Source organism: Carlito syrichta, unplaced genomic scaffold (genome assembly GCF_000164805.1).
Source record: "Carlito syrichta isolate Samal-C Ts95f unplaced genomic scaffold, Tarsius_syrichta-2.0.1 Scaffold303673, whole genome shotgun sequence".
NCBI classification, from domain to species: Eukaryota; Metazoa; Chordata; class Mammalia; order Primates; family Tarsiidae; genus Carlito; species Carlito syrichta.
Window position 1 is genome coordinate 19,252 of NW_007247769.1, and position 22,335 is coordinate 41,586.

Below are 22,335 nucleotides of genomic sequence, written 5' to 3' on the forward strand. Positions count from 1 at the left end.
TTGAGACCAGCCAAGACAACGTAACGCGACCTTGCTTCCACAAAAACATTAAAAACATTAGCTGGACTTGGTGGCGTGCACCTGTAGTGCTGCTACGTGGGAGGCTGAGGTGGAAGGGTCTCCTGAGCCAGGAGGTTGAGGCAGTGGTGAGCCATGGTCATGCCACCACACTCCAGCCTGGGTGACAGAGTGAGACCTCACCTCAAAAATGGGAGAAGGGACGCTGCTCCTTGTCACCCCTGCACCTGCTCCTCCTAGTGGCCCACATGCTCAGCCCGGGCGACAGAGAACGGAGATGCTTCTCCGGTGAGTTCTGATTGTGGCTCTCCTCAGGATATGTGTCCCCCACTAGGGCTGGCAGTCAGACTCCCCAGAACGCACCAGCTCTGCCCTCTCTCCTGGTGATAGAGGGACAGGAGAAGGGGAAGGGGAAGGAGTGTTGTACCGCAAGCCCAGGGCACCCAGCCTTACTGTGTGTCCTTCCTCAAGCTTCTTACCTTCTCTGGGCCTCTCCTTCATCTCTTGCTGTGCCTGCCTTGTGGGATTTTGGGGACCAAAGGGTTTGGGTACCAGCAACTGGAAGCCCCTCTGTGGGCCAGCACCGGTAGGCACTTCCTGAAGGGTTCTCATTTTGTCGTCACTGTGGCTCTACGTGCCACACACCCACTTACGACCCTCCCATTCCCAGAGGACGGGTCGCTGCAGGAGGATTTTGTTAAGCTGTTCCCCTGCTGACCAGGCCGTGCGTTTCTTTACCTAGAGCTTGGGAGATGAGTGGAGACAACTCCAAGTCCAGGCCCTCTCTCGCCATCCCAGACAAGAGACTGCAAGGTGAGGCTTTACCTTTGAGGATGGAGGCCTCTGAGGACTGGCAGAGGACTGGGGACAGACTGGGAAGAAAGGCAGGTAAGAGGGGGCCCAAGATCTGCTCAGAGACCCTGGCTTGGGTATGACGAGGCCTTGGCCATGCCTGGGAGGCGGTTCTACCCTTGGCTGTCACCTCAGCCTAGGGAAGCAGGACACCCCAGAATGTCAGGGGCCAGAGGATCTGGAACCACGAGGGCCTCAGCGGTGGCCAAGACGGAGTGGAGACTGAAGGACCACCCCCTGCTACCCAGGCACTGTGGGGCAGCTCCCCTTCCCGAGGCTGAGGAAGGAAAGCCCAGAAGTGGTGGAGGTGGGATGGGCAGAATCAAGCTTCTTGAAAGAAAAATCAAGCATGAGATATTTCTTTCCCTACAAGTCTTGCTATAGCATTGTGCTGATAGTTCAGCCCCATTGGATAGATGAGAAAACGGAGGCTCAAAAGGTTTGTACCTGTCCAAGGATGACTTTCTTGGAACTGGTGAGGGTCAAGAACCCTGGTTTGCTGCATTTTTGCCTTTTTGATGCCTTCTTGACTGGCAAGACCACCCCACTTGGGGGCAGACGGGGTGGACAACCAAGACTTAGTGGGGTAAGTTGTACAGCTGGGAAATGAAGGAGGCTTCCAAGCCTGTGCTCTGAGACACTAGCTGGCCTCCTCTTCGTTCAAGCTGCCTGTTGCCCACCCCGCTTTCCTCTTCCTCCGCCTTAAGGCTGTCTATGCCGGGCTCTGGGCCCTCTCCTCAGTGTGGAGAAGTTCTAACCCTCCTCACCAGCTTCCTACAGCTCCTGCTCCTCTGAGAGCCTGTCCCAGACTTCCTGAAGCTGTATCTGATCCGAAAGGTGACAGAAGGGGTAGCCTACCTTGGCCCTGCTGTGGGACCCTTGTCCTCTTGGAATCTGGGCCTTGGAATGATGCCCACAGGCCTGAGGTGAGGCTGCCCTGGAGGAGGCAGATTTGGCATCAGGGGAGCCAGGGTCAAGTGTGGGTTCTGACAGGGGCTGTGTGACCTGCACAGTCACTTGCCCTCTCCAGGCCCCAGTTTTTCCATCCTGTAGGCATATGGTCCTGGGAGGTGGGCAGGTGTGGAGAAAGGACACAGCCCAGCTTTTCCACTGACAAGCTGTGTGTCCTCAGGCCTGCCACTTTGGTTTGCTAAGCCCCTCAGTTTCCTCCCGTCCAAAATGGGAACAGTGAAGGCTGTTCCTTCCGACCTTTAAGGAAACTAACATTGACTGAGACCTCGGCCCTATGCAAGATGCTTCCTGAATCATTTTCATGGACTCCTCACCCATCTAAGAAGGAAATGAAAAGTTTTGTTTTTGATCTTTTATACTATGTCTCTTTGCAGCCGCCCCCCCCCCCCCCCCCCCCCAGTCTGGGAGTCTAAGGGTGGAGTCATGGAGGCTTCCTGGAGGAGATGGTACCTGGGCTAAGCCAGGCAGGCTCTCCTGCCTCCAATCCTACATGGACTCCAGTTTCTCTTGCAGAGAATGGGGATGTAGAGAGACTTTGCGTGCTTCTGACTGTGGGATGTGGACATGTACATGTGTGTTGTAGGATGGGGGTTCTGCCTCAGTTTCTCTCCTGGTAGCAGCCTCCACCAACGTCTCAGGGTGAGCTGGGGACAGGTGCAGTCTCCCAAGTTCCACCTGCCATTTGGATCCAACCCTCCTCAGACTCTGGTCAGGTGCTCTTTGTAGGGGGGAGGGAAAGAGTGGGAGAGGGCCTTCTATCCCACTCTACTGAAGACTTCTAGTGTCTGTCCAGGGGTTAGGAGGCTCTGGTGTGGTGCAGAGGGAAGAAACAGGTGCTGGGCTCCTGATGGGATGTGCTTGCACCTGGGCCAGGAGACAGACCTCATCCCTCATCCTGGCCTGCTTGCTGTGTGATCTTGGTCAAGAGGTTCAGCGTCTCTGGGCTTCAGTTTTCTTAACTAAAATGCAATGGTCACACCGAGAGTAAGGATGGTCGACGCTTCTTGAACATGTATGAAGTGCCAGGCACTGAGTTGAGTGCTTCTGTCAGCTCCTTTTATCCTCAGCTGCCTGGGAGGTAGGTGCGGTATGATGCCTGCCTTATGGGAATCAGAGGCACAGAGGGCAAAATAAGCATGCCAGACCTCCCAGCCAGAAAGAGGCAAGGGCATAGGTTGCACCTGGTGATTGAACTGAGTCTTGACAGTATGTGGAATGAATGCGGATGTCCAAGTGAAAGGGCTTCTGAAACTGTAAACACAACTACAATTGCTAATGTGTGTAGTTTGCCACAGACAAGGGCTTCACAAGGACCCCTCTCATTGAATTCCTATGACAAACCTGCTAGGGGACTTGATCACTATCTCTGCTTCACAGAGAGGGAAACTGAGGCAAGTTGAGGAACTTGGGCAAGGTCCTCCAGCCACTAAGTCAGGAGCCAGGGTTGGAATCTAGGAAGTCTGACTTCCTGGGATATGGCTGATGGTATATAGTAGGTGCTTGATACGTAACTGCTGAATTAAACTGAAAGAAAAAACCACCAAGAGACCAGGCCTGCAACCTGTGGTTGAAGTGGTCTCAGCCTTGTTGTCCCCATGGGCTTCCTTGGCTAAGACAGGAGGAAAAGGCACCCCCAGGGACCCATGAGGAAAGCTTCAAATGTCTCCAGACTCTACCTCGCCCTCCTTCCAAACCTTTCTCACCCTAGCACTGCATCCTTCTTCCAACCATTCCTTAAAAAGAGAAAGCCAACATTGTTGAGAAATAATTTACAAAATGCACCCGGTCCAATGAGTTTTGACAGATGTATACAGTGGTATCAACACCACCATACTCAAGTTATCACATATTCCTGTCATCCCCCAAAATGTTCTCATGTTCCTTCTTAATCTATCCCTCTCTCTACCCTCAGCAATATTTAATTTGGTTTCTATCAAGGTGCATTAGTTTTGCATGCTCTAGAACTTCCTACACATAGAATTAGAAGTTTGTACTCCTGTACGCTCTACCCATGTTGTATCCCCCTTGTGTAGTCTGATGCTTTTTATTGCTGAGTGGTGTTCTGGAGAATGGACATTCACAGTTTGTGTATCTGTTCCTCAGTTGATATGCATTTCCAGCTTTGGGGCTTTATGAATAAAGCGACTATGAACACTCACGGGCAAATCTTCAGATGAACATGTTTTCATTTCTCTTGGGTTGATGTCTAGAAGTAGAAGTGTTGGGTTATAGGGTAAATATATGTTTTACTTTATAAGGAGCTGTCAAATTCTTTCTCACAGTGTTCATGCCATTTCAGCCATCAAGAATGTATGGAAGTTCTACTTGTTCCATATCTTGTCAACACCTGGAATTGTCTGTCTTAACTTTGAACTATTCTATTGAGTATGTAACTGTTGCTTTAATTTGCAATTCCATGACATCTAACAACGTTGAAAATGTTGAGCATCTTTTACATGCATATGTTTTGGTTTATTTGGAAACATCTACTTGAATATTTTGCCCAGCTTTATTGGTTGTTTGTCTTTCTATTATTGAGTTGTAAGAATCCTTCATATAAACTCTTGACACAAGTCCTTTGTCAGATATCTGTGTTGCAAAATTTTTCCCACAGTTGGTAGCTTGCCATTTCATTTCCCTGAAGGTAACTTTGAAGTCTAGTTCATCAGTTTTTGCTTGTAGGGTTAGTGCCTTTTTAATGACTTGTTTAAGGAAACTTTACCTGCCAATAAGGTTACAAAGATTTTTTTCCTGATGTTTTCTTCTAGATCTTCTTATTTTAGCTTTTTTTTCTGTTTAGATGTATGGCACATTTTTAGTTCACTTTTTTTTTTTTTTGAGTTGGAGTCTCACTCCGTCGCCCAGACTGGATTGCAGTAGCATGCTCGCGGCCATCCCAGCGTAGACCTACTGGGCTCTGGCAATCCTTCTGCCTCAGTCTTCCAACTAGCTGGAGCTACAGGTGCTGATTTTTTATTTATTGTAGACACGAGGTCTCGCCAAGTTGCCCGGGCTGGTCTCGAACCCAGGGCTCAGGCAATTCACTCGCCTCGGCCTCCCAAAGTGCTGGGATTATGGGCTGAGCCACCAAGTCCAGCCTTTAGTTCACTTTGTAAGTGGTGTGAGGTGGAGTTGAGGCTCAAACAGTCACCCATTTGTTTCATCTACCATATTTGCTACTGCTTTCTACTGTTGCTTTTGTTTTTAGTTGTGTCTTCCACTCTTTTTCTGGCTTTTATTATTTTAATTGACCATTTTATATGATTCCATGTCCTCTTCTTTCTTAGCATACTTTTCCTTTTTTTAGTGGTTGCCCTGGAATTTGTAATATACATTTGCAACTAATCCAAGTTTATTTTCAGATAACACTACAGTGTTTCATGGGTAGTACGAGTACCTTATAATAACAAAATATTCTTCCTTCTTCCCTCTTTCCTCATATCATTGCTGTCTTTCATTTCACCTTCCTATAATCATTGAATAAATTGTTGCTACTATTTTTTTCTTCATTATCTTCACTTATTCCTTCTCGGATACCCTTTCTTTCTTTATGTAGATGTAAGTTTCTGATCTATATCAGTTTTTTCTTTCTGAATAACTTGTTTTAACATTTATTGCAAGGCAGGCCTACTGCAACAAATTCCCTTAGTTTTTGTTTGTCTAAGAAAGTCTTTATTTCTTCTTTATTTTTGAATCATAATTTGTCAGAATAGAGAATTCTAGGTTGATAGGGTTTTTTCTCTCAACACGTTAAGTATTTTACTCCACTATCTTTGTTTCTAAATGGTTTCTGAGAAGTCCAATGTAATTCTTATCCTTGCTCCTCTATAGATAAGGGTTTTTTTTCCCTCTCTTTTCTGACTCCTTTTCAGACTTTTTCTTAATCTTTGATTTTCTGCAGTTTGAATATGACAGGTCCAGTTGTAGATTTTTTGGAATTTATCCTACTTGCTGTTCTCTGTGCTTCCTGGATCTGTGGTTTGGTATCTGACCTTAATTCTGGGAAATTGTCAGTTATTATTGCTTCAAATTATTTCTTCTGTTCATTTATTTCTTCTCCTTCTGACATTCTTAATACATGTATATTACACCTTTTGTAGTCCTACAGTTCTTGGATATTGTGTTCCATTTCTTTTAGTTTTTTTTCTCTTTACTTTTCAGTTTTGGGAGTTTCTCTTATCAAGTCCTCAAGCTCATTGATTCTTCCCCTGGCTGTGTTCAATTTGCTAATAAGCCTGTCAGAAGAATTCTTTTCTATTACAGTGATTTCTAGCGTTTCTTTTTGATTCTTTGTTAGAATTTCCATCTCTGCTTGTACCACCCATCTGTTTTTGCATGTTGTTTACTTTTTTCCTTACAGTCCTTAGCATATTAATCATAGTTGATTTAAATTTCTGGTGTGATAATTCCAATATCCCTGCCATGTCTGAGTCTAGGTCTGATGATTGATTGCTCTGACTCTTCTGTGCACCTTATACATTTTTTTGTTGCAAGCTAGATTTGATGTACTGGGTAAAAGTGATCTGGTACTGGTTCTCACAGAGGTTTCTGCTCATGGGTTCCTGCTTTGATAAGTTGTAATTCTCTGTATTCACTTGTCTGACTCTCCAATTTTGAGGACAACAGTTTGTCCATGGCCTCAATTTTTGATGGAATTAAAAAGGGTTGTTGACTTTCAGTTTGTTTAGCTTTTTTCTCGCTAGAGGATAAAACGGATGAATTCCAAACGCCTTACATGCCAGAATGGAAACTGGAAATCTGATCTTCATTTGTTTTAGTGACTTTTCTTGCAAATATAATTATTTGCCCACTGAATAACCTTGTCACTTTTGTAAAAAAAAAAAAAAAAAAGAAAAGAAAAAGAAAAATATCAGTTGAGGAGGTGCATGGCCTATTTGGGGACTTTATTCTGTTCCATTAATCCATATATCTTTCCTTATACCAACACCACTCTCTATTGATTACTACAGTTGTGCAGTAAGTCTTGAAATCAAGTAATGTAGTTCTTTTAATATGTGAGGTTTTTGTTTTTTTTTTTTGAGTCAGGGTCTTACTCTGTTTTCCAGGCTAGAATGCAGTGGCATGATCACAGCTTACTGCAGTCTTGACTTCCTGGGCTCAGGAGATCCATTCACATCAGCCTCCTGAGTAGCTGGGACTATAGGCACATGTCACCATGCAAAGCGATTTTTCCCCCCTTTTTTAGAGATAGGGTCTTGCTATCCTGCCCAGGCCGGTCTAGAACTCCTGGGCTCAAGTGACCTTCTTGCCTTGGCCTCCCAAAGTGCTGGGATTACAGGCTGGCTGAAATTTACCTGGCTGGATACTCTAAGAAGTTCTTTTTATTTTCATATACATTTTAGAACTGGCTTGACAATTTCTGTTTTTAAAAAAAGGTCTGCTGAGATTTTTCATTAATTTATAGTTTTCTTGTAAGATATTCATCTGGTGTTGGGATCAGGATAATACTGACCATATGAAAGAATTTGGTAAGGATTCCACCCTTCTCTGTGGTTTGAAATAATTTGTGTTTGCATTGTGTGTTTTTTTAATACTTAAATGTTTGATAAAATTGAGGATATGAAATATGAAGATGTATGGGCCTGGAGTTTCCATTGTGGGAAGACTTTGTGAATTACAATTTTATAATATATGAGGAGCTATTTATGTTTTGTTTTTCTTGTGTCAATCTTGATCATTTGCATTTTTAAAGGAATTCATCTACTTTAAGTCGCCAAAGGTATTATCTTAAAGCTGTTCATATTAACCTTTATAATCTTTTTAGTGACTGTAAGATCTGTAGTGATGAATCCACTTTGATTCCTGATATTGGATATTTGTGTTTTGTTTATTTTTTCTTGATTAATCCAGCTAGAGTTTCATTGATTTTTTATTGATCTTTTCAAAAGCATAAGCTATTGGTTCATTGAGTTTCTTTGGTGTATGTCCATTTTCCAGTTTGCTGCTTTTTATTATTTTCTTCTACTTACTTAGGTTTTAATTTGGTCTTTATTTTTCTAACTTCTTTAGTTGAATCAATGGTGTGTTGGGGGTCTCCAAGACTACCCCCAGGTTCAGTGATTTTCAGGGAAGACTTATAGGGTTCAGCTATAGTTATTCAATTGTTAAGGTATATATACATGATGGAATACTATTCAGTTCCTAAAAAGAATGAAATAACGTCTTTTGTGGCAACTTGGATGGGATTGGAGAGAACTAACACAGGAACAGAAAACCAAACACCGCATGTTCTCACTTACAAGTGGGAGCTAAACTAAGGGTCTGTAAAAGTATAGAGAATGATATTATTGAATACTCAGAAGGGGGAGGGGTGAAGGGGCGGAGGGGCAAACAATCACCTGTTGGGTATGCACAGGTGGGGGTGGTAGATACATTTAAAGCCCAGACTTCTTTACCACTATAGAATGCAAACCATGTAACCAAAACTTTTTGTACTCCCAAAAGCTATTGCAGTAAAGAAAAAAAATCATTACAGCAAAAGATACAAAGCAAAATTGCAAAGGGAAAAGGCATATAAAGTTTGAAGGAAAGCAGACAGAAGCTTCCAAGAGTTTGTACACAGTGGAGTCACACAAGATGTACTTAATCCCCCCTGCAACAAGTTGTGACAACACATGTGAAATGCTGTCTACCAGGGAAGCTCATTACACTCCATGACCAGGGTTTTTATTGGGGGCTCACCACAAAGGCACCCTCCGCCTGGCATATACCAACATTCCAGACTCCCAGAAAGGAAGTATTGTCCAGCCTAAGCCATATAATTTGCGTAAACAGTATAGGCACAGTCAGCCACTTTTTTCAAGGAATGATAGGCACCCTCCTGAAATCCAAGTCCCCAGATGCCAGTTACAGTTAGTGTTACCAAGACAGAAGAAAAGATGTTTATTTAGCTCACTATTCTGCCACCTGGGAAGTTTAAGAGTGTAGAGCCACATCTGGCTGGCTTCTGGTGAGGGCCGCATCTAGGTCAAAACATGGCAGAGAGGCAGAAATGTGAACTGGTTGGGCATGTGCAAAGAGATCACGTGGTGAGTGAGTAAGCAAGAGAGTCTAGAAAGGTAGATTTGCTTTTATAACAGCCCACTCTAGCAGTAACTACTCTAGTCTTGAGAGAGGGAGAACTCACTCTTGAGGGAGAGCATTAACCTATTCCTAAGGGATCCACTCCATGGCCCAAAAACTTCCCACTAGGCCCTACTTCCTAACACTGCCATATTGGGGATCAGATTTCAAGGTGAGATTCAGAAGGGACAAACGCAAATCATAGCACCAGTCAAGGGCCAACTATGTAGACAGACTATTCTAAGGATAGTAGTCTTGAGTCTTCTCCGTTCTCTTTTCTGCACAAATGTTTAAAACTTTCATTTTGCCTAATATAAACATTTAAAGCTACTACACACTTTCCTTCGGCCACTCTTTTAGCTGCATCTCACAAATATTAACATGCTGTGTTTTCATTTTTTCATTCAGTTAAACATGTTTTCTAATTTTCTTTGTGACTACTGCTTCCCCGTCTTCAAGTTCATTCAGCTTTTCGTCTGCAGGGTATCTCCCATTAATTCCTTCCTGTGAAATTTTTATTTCAAATATGGTATTTTTCTGCTCTAGAAGTTGTTTTTGTTTCTTTGTTATGGTTTTTATTTATTTTTTCATCACGTTCATGACTTTTAAAATTTTTTAATAATAACTTTTAATGTGTTTGTCTGCCAATTTCATAATTTCTGTCATCTAGGTCTGTTTCTGTCAAATGGTTTTTCTTCTAGTGGATAACATCTCCCTGCTTTTTCGCACATCTGGTAGTTTTTGTTTGGATGCAGGGCATTGTGATTTTACATTGCCTACTTTTGGATTTTGTTGTCTTCCTTTAAAGAGTATAAAGATATTGCTTTGACAGATGGGTAGTTTACTTGTGGATCAGATTACTTCTTTTGAGGCTCATTTTAAAGCTTTGTTAAGTTGATCAATGAGCCTCCTCTACTCTGGTTGGAATTCTGTCTCCTAATTCTGTGTAAGCTCTGGTAGGTCTTCAACTCATAGCTTCTGGGTAGTCACTTTTCACAAATAGTTGGTTTCTGCCTGGCCTCATTGGTTCCCACCCTAGGCATGCATGTCTTAGAACTCAGTCAAAGGCTCAAGAGGGCTCCTATGCAGATTTCTGGAGCTCTTTCTCTGCCTAGTTCCCTCCTTCTGGTGCTCTGCCCACAACTTGCTGTAACCTCAGCCTCCCTGGACTCCAGTCTGCCTCATCTGCTCAGCAAGACTGTCATGTTCCACTTGGATTCCCTCTTTGCTCAGTGGTCTGTAATATGTCTCCTACTAGAAAACTGAGACCATTATAGCACTTACCTCATCTGTTTCCCTACTCTCAGGAATCACTGATTGGCTCATCTTTGTGAAAAGAGGTTTTTCTATTATTCTTATTATTGTTCATAGGGCTCATCTGATTATCAGTTACTCTGGCATAGTGAGAAGTGAACATCACTGACCATCTCTCTTTGACTCACTCTGTCCAATGTTTGTGATAATATGAGTTCACCAGGAAGAAGCCTGGACGAGGCTGTATTAGGAAAGGGGACTATACAGGGGAAGGTTATGTGTTTGAAGTGCATTCAAGGATGGTGAATGGGGTGTTAGCAGGGAGAGTCCAAGTGAGCCGGAGGGCAGGCAGGGATATATTTGCAAAGGAACTTCAATGACAGTCTAGAAGGCTGCACGTTATCCTTGAGGTCTCAGAGAGGCTACAACTAGTAATTACTACCAGAACTGTAATGACAATAACATGCAACTGATTTATTTGCATGTACAGGGTACTGCTCTAAGCTCTTTTAATAGATTATCTCATTAATTCCTCCAGCCAGCTCATGAGAGATACACTGGTATTAGGAATGACCATGTGCCATGTGGTTTTCTAAGTACTTTACATAATTATCTCATTTAATCTTCACAATAACACTATGTATTAGGGACTATAATGATGCTTATCTTACAGATGCGGAAAACTGAGGCACAGAGAAGGCAAATGATATACAGTCACTGAGAGAGTAAGTAGTAATGAGAACTGTTTTTCTCTTCTCCCCAAATATGCTTTAACATTATTGTAATTGTGTTCTTACAATCACAAAGAGCTGCTTTTGGGGCACTCAGGTGTCCACAATACTCTGTTACCTGCAGATGCTGTGTGTTAGTGCCTGTGGCCACTGGGCCCAGTGGACATGGTGTGTAGGGCAGTCAAGTGGTATCTCTGACGGTTTTAAAATGTCCTAAAATTCTTTGACTCTCTTCCCATCAAAAAGCGGACTTTAATTCCCCTCTCCTTCAACATGGCTTTAGTGATTTGCTTTTAATAAGTAGAATATGGCAGAAGTGATGCTGAATGACTTGGCTAGTTTTAAAGAGACAACTCAGCTGCCACCTGCCTCTCTTGTGACACACACCTTGGGAACGCTGATCTGTTTTCTGTCCCTGTAGTTTTTTTTTGCCTTTTCTGGAATGCCATATAAGTGGAGTCGTCCCGTGTGGAATCTTTGTGTCTGGTTGCTCTCACTTAGCATATGGCTTTTGAGGTTCACCCATGTTGCTCCTTGTAATAGCGGTTTGATCTATTTATTTCTGAATAGCATTGTTAATCCTTTCATTTGTCACTTGTTTGCCCATTCCAGCGTCAGGCACACGATGGGCGCTCAACAAATGGGTGGTGAGTGGCTGGGCAGGTGAATGGAGGGGGAAGCGACAACTCCTCTACAAATCCGTTCAGACCAGGCTCTGCTGGGGATTGGAAGAGGCAAGGTGATGACGTTGATCAGGCATCAATTCACAAATATTTATTGAGTGACTTCTTCACGCCAGCTGTCGTGCTAGGTCATGATAAATGGTTTCTGCCCACCCAGAGCTTCTCTTCAGCTGAGAAGACAAATAACTCCACAGTTAACATTAAATGGGGTGCGTGCTGTGGAGACAACCAGCAGGGCAGGCAAGGGTGGGAGATGAGGGCAGGGTGAGAGGGTGTGGGAGGGAAGGCGGGACAGCCTCTCCAGGAGGGGACGTGCGGTTATACAAGGCTTCCCTGGGGAAGTCGGGGCCGGCGGGAGGTGGTATCTGTGGACCATGGAGGAGGGAAGGGTGTCTCATCTTGACAAAAGGAACAGAGATGTGAAGGAGCATGTGTGAGCTCTTTTTCTGCCTAGCAGGTTAGAGGAACGAGAGCAGCGGTCAGACTTGAGACTTTTTCTGCCTAGCAGGTTAGAGGAACGAGAGCAGCGGTCAGAGGAGTGGTCAGACTTGGGGCTGGAGAGATGGTCCTAGGACAGATGGGGAAGACCTCTACTTTCATCAGTGAGTGTGACTTTTGTTCTGAAGGCGGTGGGGCTCCATGGACTTTACGTTGGAAAGTGATGTGATTATGGTCTGTGCTTCCAAGAGGGGGAGGGAAGGAGTAACGTGTGTAAGCAGGGACCTGGGGAGTCTGGTGGTGACCTGGGAAAGGGTAGTGGCAGTGGGGACAGATTGTAGACTCATGTAGGGTCGACTTGCCAGGATCCGGTGACTGATTGTAGCGGGGGCACAGAGTCATGTAACTGGATCCTAGATCTGGGACTTGGGCAGCTGAGGAGATGGCAGGGCTGGTCTCTGCAAGGGAGTGAATGAGAAGGGAAGGGGGCATGCCGAGGACAAAGAAATGTGGCAGTGGTGGAGGCTGATGTGTCTGCAAGATGATCAGGTGGAGCTGGACACTTTGGCCTGGAGAGGAGTGTGGGCTGGGAGGCCTTGGCACGTGAGAGAGTGGATGGGCTTGCCCAGAAATGGGTGAAGAGGGTGCAAGGTGGGGGGTCAGGACAGAGACCCCAGGATCCCCAAGATTTAAGGAGAAGGAACAGCAGGATGGAAGGAAATGGTATGGAAGGGTAGAGGCTGGAGGGAAATGAACTACGAGGGCACTGTGATGTAGCGACAGGCTGCTGCTGACCTTGAACACGAGCACTGTGATACTGCAATAGCATGAGCACTGTGATAGCGAAACAGACCACCAGGGATGTGCTGAAAGGAGAGGCCATGGGCCCTGTGAATCACGCTGCCTCGGGCCTGCTCAGACTGACACAGGCCTCGACGCCAAGCCCCAGTCACCTCAGAGACTACCCTCTTGGAGGAGTGGCGGAAAGGGAGACAGTTTGGAGACATGTCGTCCTTGTTGTTTGTTTGTGAGGGGAGAGTGAGCTAAGGCTGGAGCTGGTGAAGGACACTGGTCAAGGGAAGATTCAGGCAAGAGGGCGGGGCATGTCTAAGTGTAGACAGGGGCATCCCGGTTTTCTTTTGCTGTGTGACGAGACACCCAGCACCTAGGGCCTTAAGAGCACAGTCATCCACAGTAGCTCATCTTTGGGGGAGACATTCCAAGGCCCCAAAGGGATGCCTGAAATTGCAGATAGTACAGAACCCTGTATACACTATGTTTATTTCTATGAATACATACATGTGATAAAGATTAATTTAAAAATTAGGCACAGGAAGAGATTAACAGCAATAACTAACAATACACTAGAATAATTAAAGCAATATACTGTAATAAAGTTATGCAAATGTGGTCTCTCAAAATGCCTTATTGTACTGCGTCTCACCCTTCTTGTGAGGATGTGAGACAATACAGCCCCTCTGTTGTGAGATGGGGGAACTGAGTGACATGGTGTTGTGACATAGTGATAGACTACTACTGACTTTGAACACAAGCACTGCAGCACGCAACAGTCAATCTGACAACCAAAGCCACTAATAAGTGACTAAGGGGCGGGTAGCAGAGACATCTTGGATATGCTAGAAAAGGAGTCATTCATATCTTGAGCAGGATGGAGCAGGGTGGAGCAGGATTATGTGATATTTCATCAGGCTACTCAGAATGGTGCTCAGTTTAAAACTTATGAATTACTTATCTCTGAAATTGTCCATTTAGTGTTATTGAATGATGGTTGACCACAAGTAACTGAAACTTTAGTAAGTGAAGTGTGGATAAGGGGACTGCTGTAGTGTCTTGCACAATTCTGGGATTGACTGGGCTCAGCTGGCTGCCTCTTCTGGTTTCCATAGCATAGGCTGGGCTGCTGTCATCTGAGGGTATGATTGGGATGTAAAGGTGGCTTACTCACGTAGCTGGCTGCTGCTACTGGTTGGCGGTTGGGAGCTTCCCGCCAAAGTGTCTTGGTTTTCCTGCATGTGGCCTTTCCACTTTGGGCTTTCACAGCATCACAGCTGGGTTCCAAGAGGTTGCATTTCAAATGCTCCCAAATAAGCTCTGGATACTTGAGACCCAGTCTTGGAAGTGGCAGAGTCACTGCTAGCATATTCTATAGTTTGAGGCATATCACAGATCAGACCCAAATGAAGGAGTGGGAGATAGATTCCATGTGTTAGTGGAATGAGCTGCAAAGCATTTGGGGAATCTTTTTTTCATTTGAGTCAGGTTCTCACTCTACTGCCCAGGCTGGAGCACAGTGGCATGATCATGGCTCATCACAGCCTTGACCTCCTGGGCTCAAGTGATCCTCCTACCTCAGCCTCTCAAAGTCCTGGGGGTCCAGGAGTGAGCCACTATGCGTGGACAGCATTTGGGGAATCTTTAATGTTGCACAGGGGACCGTACACCTCTGAGAGAATCCCTGATGGATCCACTGAGAAAATGGCAAGGCTACAGGTCCAGGACACCTGTGCGATTAGCATCAGAAAGAAAGGTTTGGAATGGGGTTCCAGAGGGATAAGACCATCTGGCATTTTATCAAGAAGATCTGAGCAGGCCAACCAACCACAAAGTTCTTGGTCGTAGAAAGCCCTTCGCACCTTTCCCTCCCTTGGTAGGGTCGGCAGTAGAGGGAGCCTCTAATAATGGCATGCTTTGCAGAGTGCTGATATGTAGCCTTAATCAATTCTCCTGGTGGCTTTATAAGGTTAATGCTGTGATGCCCATTTTACAGGTGAAACAAATAAGGCTCAGCAAGTCTCTCTCTCCTTCTCTCTCTGAGTTTGTTTAAATGTCTGTTGATTGTTTGAACATCAAAGACGTTTGCTCTCTCCTGTCTGAGGAGCAGGAAGATGTTATAATAATTCCTTAGGGAAGGGAGCCCATAATGGATAGGAATTTGACTCCATACTCAGAAAAGCAGAGTCAGGATGTGGGGGCACCAGCACTAGCCCTGGCAGCTGTGCCAGGGACCTGGGACCCTGGGACTGTGAGATCCACTCCTCCCAGGACCAGAGGATGGGGAGTAAGGAAGAGATGCTTGACTGCAGAAGCCATGGGCTGGTGGAGACCACCATTCCCACCATCCTAATCATGTACTTGTGATATTAATAAAAATAATTTATGTCATGTGACTGCTTTTTAACTAGCTGCTTTCAAGACTTAAGACCGGGATTATAAAAGGCATGCATTTATAAATTATTAGCCCAGAGCTCATAAGCACATATACTTTGGGGAACACTTTGGTAGCACTTTAAATTAATTTATTGTCATTCATTCCAGCTGTCTGTGATGCAAACCTTCAGCTATAAATTTGTACCATCATCTGACACACCATTAACTGAGGTGCTGTCCAAGCCAGAGCACATAATAAAGCATTTGAATACAATTTCTGCAGAGGTTCTCCTTTCTCCTGTCCTGTCCTCTCCTCTCCTAGTGACAAGCAACATGGAAAGAAGGAAGGTGCTTGAGAATTGTGTTGGCCAAAGAATCAGGGAGGGTAAGACCCACTTTGCTCCAGAGCCCTCCACAGAACTCAGGGGAGTTCATTCATTGTCCAGATGGGGTGTCAGTGGTCCAGAGAGAGCATGGTTTTGTCTAAGGCCACACTGCCAGCTGAAACCATGACCTCCATCCTACCCAGTGCCTCCTTGGTAGGCAGACTGAGTCTACCCTTCTGAGAACTATGGTCTGGGCGTGTGTGATCCCCAAAACCCAGAGGAAAGCTTGGAGCTGGAAATGAGGTTTTTTTGAGAAGAAAAGAAAGATGAGGATGCCTGGCAAAGAGATGACAATCATGGAGGGGGACTGATCCCACGGTCACTGTCTTTACACAGCAGAGAGAGACTCAGGGGGTTAATTGGGGTCCCATGAGGAGGGATCTGGTAACAGAGGGAGCTGCTGAGTTCGGAGGGAGTTTCCCATCACTGGAGGAATGCAACTGTAGGGCCGTGGGGGACTTGGGATGGTGTATTAGATTTCTATAGCTGTTGTAACAAATGACTACAGAAGTTGGGACTTGAAGTACTATGAATTTGTTATCTTATAGTTATGGAGGTCAGAACTCCCAAATGGGTCTCACTGGATTGAAATCAATGTGTCAGCACACTGTTCCTCATGGAGGCTCTTGGGGGGAACCTCCTTCTTTGTTGTTCCTTCTTCTTTCTTTTTTTTTTTTTGCACAGACGCGGGCTTTATTAGCATGTGCGGTGGTGAGTGGGGCCTGCGGGGCACCGCTGTTCCATCTTCTAAAGACTGTCTGCGTTCCTGGACTCCTGGCCCGGCCTCCACCTTCAAAGCCAGCAGCAGCGGCTGACACCCTCTCTCCCAGCATCTCTCTGGGTCTTGCTTTTGCCGCCACCTCCCACCTTATATATCCTTGTGATTGCAACGGGCCCTCCAGGGTCCTCCCGGAGAATCTCTCCATTTCAGGGTCAGCTGATTGGCAGTCTCAACTCCATCCACAGGCTTCATTCCCTTTCCACGGAACCCAACATAGTCACAGACGCCGGGGACCAGGATGTGAGCATCTTTGGGAGGGTGGTGATTCTGTTTGCCACAACTGGGGAGGAAGGCCCCCGCGGTCTCCCTCACATAGGCAGATGCTCTCATCTGGAACCGGGGGAGGGCGTTTTATTGTTTCATCTAAGCAGGAGGAAGTACAAGGAAGAAGAAGGAGGAAGAAGAAGAGGAGGCAGGGCTTGGGGCAGAACAGAGGAGCAGGAAGTGGGGCAGGAGGAGAAGCAGCAGGGGAGAGAGGAGGACGATGGAAAATGGAATAGGTCTCCCGTCAGATGGCTTCAGCCTCTGTACCCCATGGAGTCGAACCCAGCATCAGGCAGCCTGAGCGCTGATGCCAGTGCTGCTGCCCACCAGTTGTGTGATGGGAAGCCAGCCCGCTGCCCGCTCTCTCTGGCTTCAGTTCCTCCACTGGAAAAAGGAGGTCCCGCTGACCTTGGCCTTTGATGTTCTCCAAGTTACTGGTCTGGAGGGGTCATGTTGAGGGAGAATGCAGGGGGTGCCACGTCAGGACCAGGCCACCATGGGGGGAATGTTCCAGAAGGACTACCTGGCAGGGTGGAGGCAACACTTCCCCTACAGACCAAGTGACCATCGCTGCTCTGTGGGGGGCGGGGCATGGGACCCAAAGCTTCCCAGACTCCGGAGGCTCCATTGTGGGAGCTGCAGACACATGCCCACATCCCAAAAGCCCAGGGACTGTGAATGTGCTTCCTGCAAGGGTGGGCAGCATCCCCCCACAACTTAGCCTTCTTGCCCTCCCTGGAAGCCCTCACCTTCCTGGGCTTATGGCCCCGGGAGTTTCGTGGCAGCTTGGATGAAGTCCTGGAAGAGGCTGGATGTTCTCTGTCCACAACCATGGTAGCCTTCTCTTGGACTCTTGAGGGCAGGGGCTGTGTCTTTCTAGACCCTCATCTGCCAGATCTTACGGGTGAGATCCTTGGCTTAGATAGTAATGGTTCTCTTGTCACAGGACTGTTGGCAGGTCCCAGCGAAATTCCTCTAACCCACTCTGCAGCACAGTGCCGGCACGTATAATCAGTGGGGTTTATGCTCAAAGACCCCTCCTCTCCTGATACCTGCCAGGGACCCCAGCCCCAAATACCTGTGGGTCTGAGCTTGTGGCTTCCCCTTGAGTCACTGGACCTTGGGGTTGATGTTACCGTCTTCCCATCTATCTTGCTGGCCTGGAGGGGGTCCTCAGAGGCCACATAGGCTGTGATGGCTCTGAGGAAGAGCTTGTGTCTGATGGCTTCTGGGGCTCCAGATGGCACCCTAGCCTCTATCTGGTAGGTGCCAGGCCGGGTGTTGGAAGACACAGATGTGTGAGGGAGGGGCAAATGAGTGGACACTCGACTGGGAGTCCGTTTACATGGAGGGAGGTGGGCCTGCCCTGGTCTTGAGCCCTGGAGGCTTGCTACTGCCTTGCATGTGCTACTGTGGTGGATGTGTGGACCACAGACACAAGAGGGAGGAGGGGAAGGGCTCGGGCTGGGGCGTCTGTGGTCTGTGGCCTCGGAGCTCAGCCCCGAATCCTCGGCAGCCCCTCTTGCTGGTACACACGTCTCTTCTTATCTCCAGCCAGACCTTGAAGAGCCAAGAACCAGTTCTATTAATCAATTATCTGCTGCCTGTGCTGAGAGCAGGGCTGTCGGGTTAGATAAAGCCCAGGGGAGGGGAGGGGACTGGGAGACAGGCAGGTGCGTGTGGGGAGCTGGCCCCTGCGTCCGGATTGCACCTCACAGAAGGCACACCCAGATGGGCATGCATGGCCACTTGCACACAGGTTCCCTCTCCCATGCATATGTGCATCTGCACCTGCACCTTTCACGCTTCCTCCTACATGCACCCCTCGTGCACATGAGCCCATGGGAACAACCAAATCCTTCTGGAGGCACATCCAGACACATGCAGCTTCCTGTGCCTACACGTCACACATGCCTCCCAACAGCTGTCCACGGGGCCTGCTGCCCCGCCCATGCCTGTCCCATGCCATTGTAATCACACACTTCCACACACATGTGCGTTCACACATGCTCACCGGCGTCCATGGGGAGGCTCTCTTCATGTTCCCTAGCAGGAATGATGCTGGGGTGGGTGGCCCTATGGGGTTTCTGATTACAGACGGATCAGGATCTGGATGCAGTTGGTTTGGTCTGAATTTTTGACCAGGGAACCAGGAGGCTGGATTCAAGTCAGTGCTAAATTCACTGACCACGTGGGAAGTCTCTTTCCAGATACAGATCTCAGTCCCCTCATCCATGAAATGGGGATAATGCTAGCCAGAGGGTGTTTCCAGGATCCAGTCAAATGCCATCCCACTTATGAACTTGCTTTGTAGACACAGAGGGATCAGTCTGTATTATTGTTGTTCTGCTTACTGCCATCAACTCTGACTGGCCAGAGTTCTTAGGAGTGCTGGGAAGCCCTGCCCATGTGCCAGGAAAGTCCGGCCTGATCTGAAAATCTTGAGGACCAGACACACTTGTCCTGCCCCAAGTCACTTGAGCCCTGTGAAGAGCTGGCTCCTCACCCTGGTGTCCCCAGCCCCAGCCAGGCCTGGCTCACCTCCTCGGGCTGGCTCACCTCCCCCAATGAAGTCTTGGGGTACAAGCTGGGTTTCGAGTGTGTCTGCTTTGAGCCCACAGAGTCCCTCGCTGAGCAGAAGGGTGGCAGCACAAGGGGACGTCACCACATGTGGGGCCCAGGAGGGCTCTGAGGGGCAGGGGGCTGTTGGATCAGGCAGGACTGCAGTGGGGTGCTCATGTGTGGGTGTGGGTGACTGTGGGTGCCCCAGTGGGATGCAGGTTGCCAGTGGGGATCGAGGAGCATGGGTGTGCGTAGCGTGTATAGGCCTGTGAGGGCAGGGATGCATGCGCACGAATATGTGGCATGTGTGAGCATGGGTGCCATCTGGGAGTGTGAGGACCGTGTGTGTACACATCCATTTTGGTGTCTGAGGGCGGCAATGCAGTGTGCGTGCATGTGTGGGTGAGTGGACCTGACCTTGTGAGTGTGTGCCTGGGGATGGCAGTGTGTGGAGGCTGTGTGTGTGGGGAGGTGGAGGGTGTGTCTGTCAGTATGGGAGGGGGCGCCTATCTGTCTGTGTGGTGTGTCTGTATGAGATGTGTGTGTGTGCCTTTGTGAGTGTGTGAGTGTTGAGTGCACGTAGCAGATCTGTCAGGTGGGAGTGTGGGTGTGTCTGTGTGTTTGTATTGTGTGTGGTGTGTGTGTGTGTCTGCACTGTGTGCAGCAGGTCTGTCTGTCGGGTGGGAGTATGGGTGTGTCTGTGTGTGCTTGTATTGTGTATGGTGTGTGTGTGTCTGGACCGCGTGGGAGTGCAGGTGTGTCTGTGTGCTTGTATTGTGTGGGGTGTGTGTGTATCTGTACTATGTGCGGCAGATCTGCCTGTCGGGTGGGAGTGAGGGTGTGTCTGTGTGAGTGTCTGTACTGCATGGGGCAGGCCTGTCTGGCGGGTGGGAGTGTGGGTGTCTGGGCGGGAGGCTGCGGTGTGGTGTGGGCTTCTTTGTCGGCATGTGAGTGTGAGTGCAGCGTGTGGTGTGCGTGTGTGGGGGTGGTGTGGTGAGGGGGAGCGAGGCGGGCGGGCGGCCAGGGCGCTCCCCCCACTTCCCCGCGCACAGCGGCTGGGCTGACAGCCGGGTGGAGAAGAAAACTAGACGTCAGGGAAATCAGTCAGAGACAAATCGATTCCCTTTAGAGGTGAGAAAAAGCAGATGCCGCGGCTGCTGGTGGCCTGTTAGGCTCTGAGCCACATCCCTCACAGCCCTCCCCCACTCTGCGCTGCCAACGCCCCCCGCCTTTGTGCAGGCCTGCTGCCTGGCGGCCTCGCCAGCCCTTCCTGCAACAGGGCCCCCCTGCACGGAGCCCACGCTGGGCATGTATGTGTGAGTGTGTGCCTGCGTTTGTGCATGCCTGTGTGGGACTGAGGAGGCTCAGAACCCCTTGGGGACTTTGGAGACTGTCATCGCCTGCTTGCCAAGGACACCCAGGGAGGAGAGGCAGTGCGGGACCAGGGGTAGGTGCAAGAGAAGCTGCCCGTGGGCAGCACTGGACCCTGGCTTCTCCCTGCAGACACATTAGGTCCCAGCAGCAGCATTCCTTTCTGCAGCCTGGGGAGGCGGGCCTGTCCCCAGATCTCACTCTCTGCCAAGCCTGCTGGAGCCTCAGGCTCTGGTGGGGGCCAAAGGCCAGACTTGTGGCCTCATCCCTGCATGGGAGTGTCGGGCGTCCCTGACCTGGGAGCAGCCTCAGATTCAGACCCCCTTCCTGAATCTTGTTTGACATCTCCAGGCCCTCTTCTCTGCCACCTCCTTTTCCATTGGATCCCAGCAATCAAAACAACTAGGAAACCAGGGCCAAGCCTGCCATTGCACAGAAGCTCTGTTTTCAGCGTTTTCTAGGCGCTCACAGTCAGCGTCTGCAATCACACATTCGGCTGTTACTGAGCACTTGTTCAGGCCCTGGATTTAGCAGTGAGCAACCAGTCCTGCCTTCAGGGAGCCTTTCATCTGGCTGGGGAGACACACCATGACTCCTGCTAGGCCTGAGAAGTCCAGGGCGAAAGAGAGTGTGTGAAGAGTCCCCAAAACTGGCCTGGCCTCCTCTCATCCAGACTGCTAGGCTCCAGCCTTTCTTCTGGAGGCTGAAAGCTCCTAGCTTTCAGCTCAAATGGCTGCTTCTGCAGGCAGGGCCTCCACGTTTTTCTGCCGGATCCTCCCTAGGGAGCTCTCCTGGAGCTCTGGGTATGGTCACCAGCTCTTCTCCCACTTGTGCTGCCCAGGATGAGTGGCTCTGCGGGGCTGGCTGCTCTATCATCCCTCCTCTCCAGGTCAGCTGGGCTCTGTCTGGCATGTGTGCTCTGCTGCTTGAGCATGAAGTACCTGAGGCCGGAGTTGTATAGTTGATCAGACAGCAAGAGAAGCAGCTGTTTCAGGGGCATGGGTTCTGCGATGCCTACACCAACAGAGACTCCCCTCCCCGACCCTCCTCTCTGCCCACGAAGAACCTCAGGACCCTACTCTCAGCTGCCCACCCTCAGGTACATCCTGACACATCTCAACTTGCCCAAGCTAATCATGCTCTGGAATCTGGAACTTACACTAGAGACCTGTAGGACATCTTGGCTGTGTGTCTTGAGACCGGCACTAATGCTCTCTGGGACTTTCTTCCTCCACCACTAAGAGGTTGAAGATTCAGGCCCTGCTCACCCTGGAGGAACTCGGAGCAGGCGTCAGGCATGAGAGAGCTGCTGGGAGGAACAGCTGTGTTTTGGTGACTGGTGTCCAGAGGAAAGGCTCATGGAGTCCTTTCTAACTGCCACCCCTGACCTGAGTTCCTGGTCCAGCCAGATGGGAAAGGTCAGGGATTGATCTACAAACATTGATGGAACCAGTTTGGGGCCAAGCCCTGCTGTGGCAGACAGCACTTGGCTTAGTGTCTGGTCCATGGGATGTGTTCAGAGAAATGACTGCTGAAGAGGAGACATGGATGGTTGTGTGGATGTGGACGTTGCGGATGCCTTCTGTCCCCAGGGGACTTCTCTTGTCACTGGGACCCCTTGGATGGGACAGGAGGGAGGGCTCTGATTCCATGTCTGCTTCTGACCTGCTCCTGGCCTTCCTGTTTATTCCTCAGTAAAACCAAGAGCTTGAGCTCTGTGACCTTGGAGATTGTTTCCTGCTGTGATATTAATACCACCACTAATAACGACA

The 22,335-nt window shown here is 48.3% G+C and overlaps 1 long non-coding RNA gene across 1 annotated transcript in view; it reads left to right on the plus strand.

Moving 5' to 3' along the window:
* Positions 1-798: 798 nt before the first annotated feature.
* LOC110595722 overlaps positions 799-22,335 on the plus strand; it is a 229,512-nt gene continuing 207,975 nt past the window's right edge. The window contains exon 1 of the long non-coding RNA XR_002482017.1: positions 799-906. This is a non-coding gene — a long non-coding RNA (uncharacterized LOC110595722). The remainder of the gene's footprint in view (positions 907-22,335) is intronic.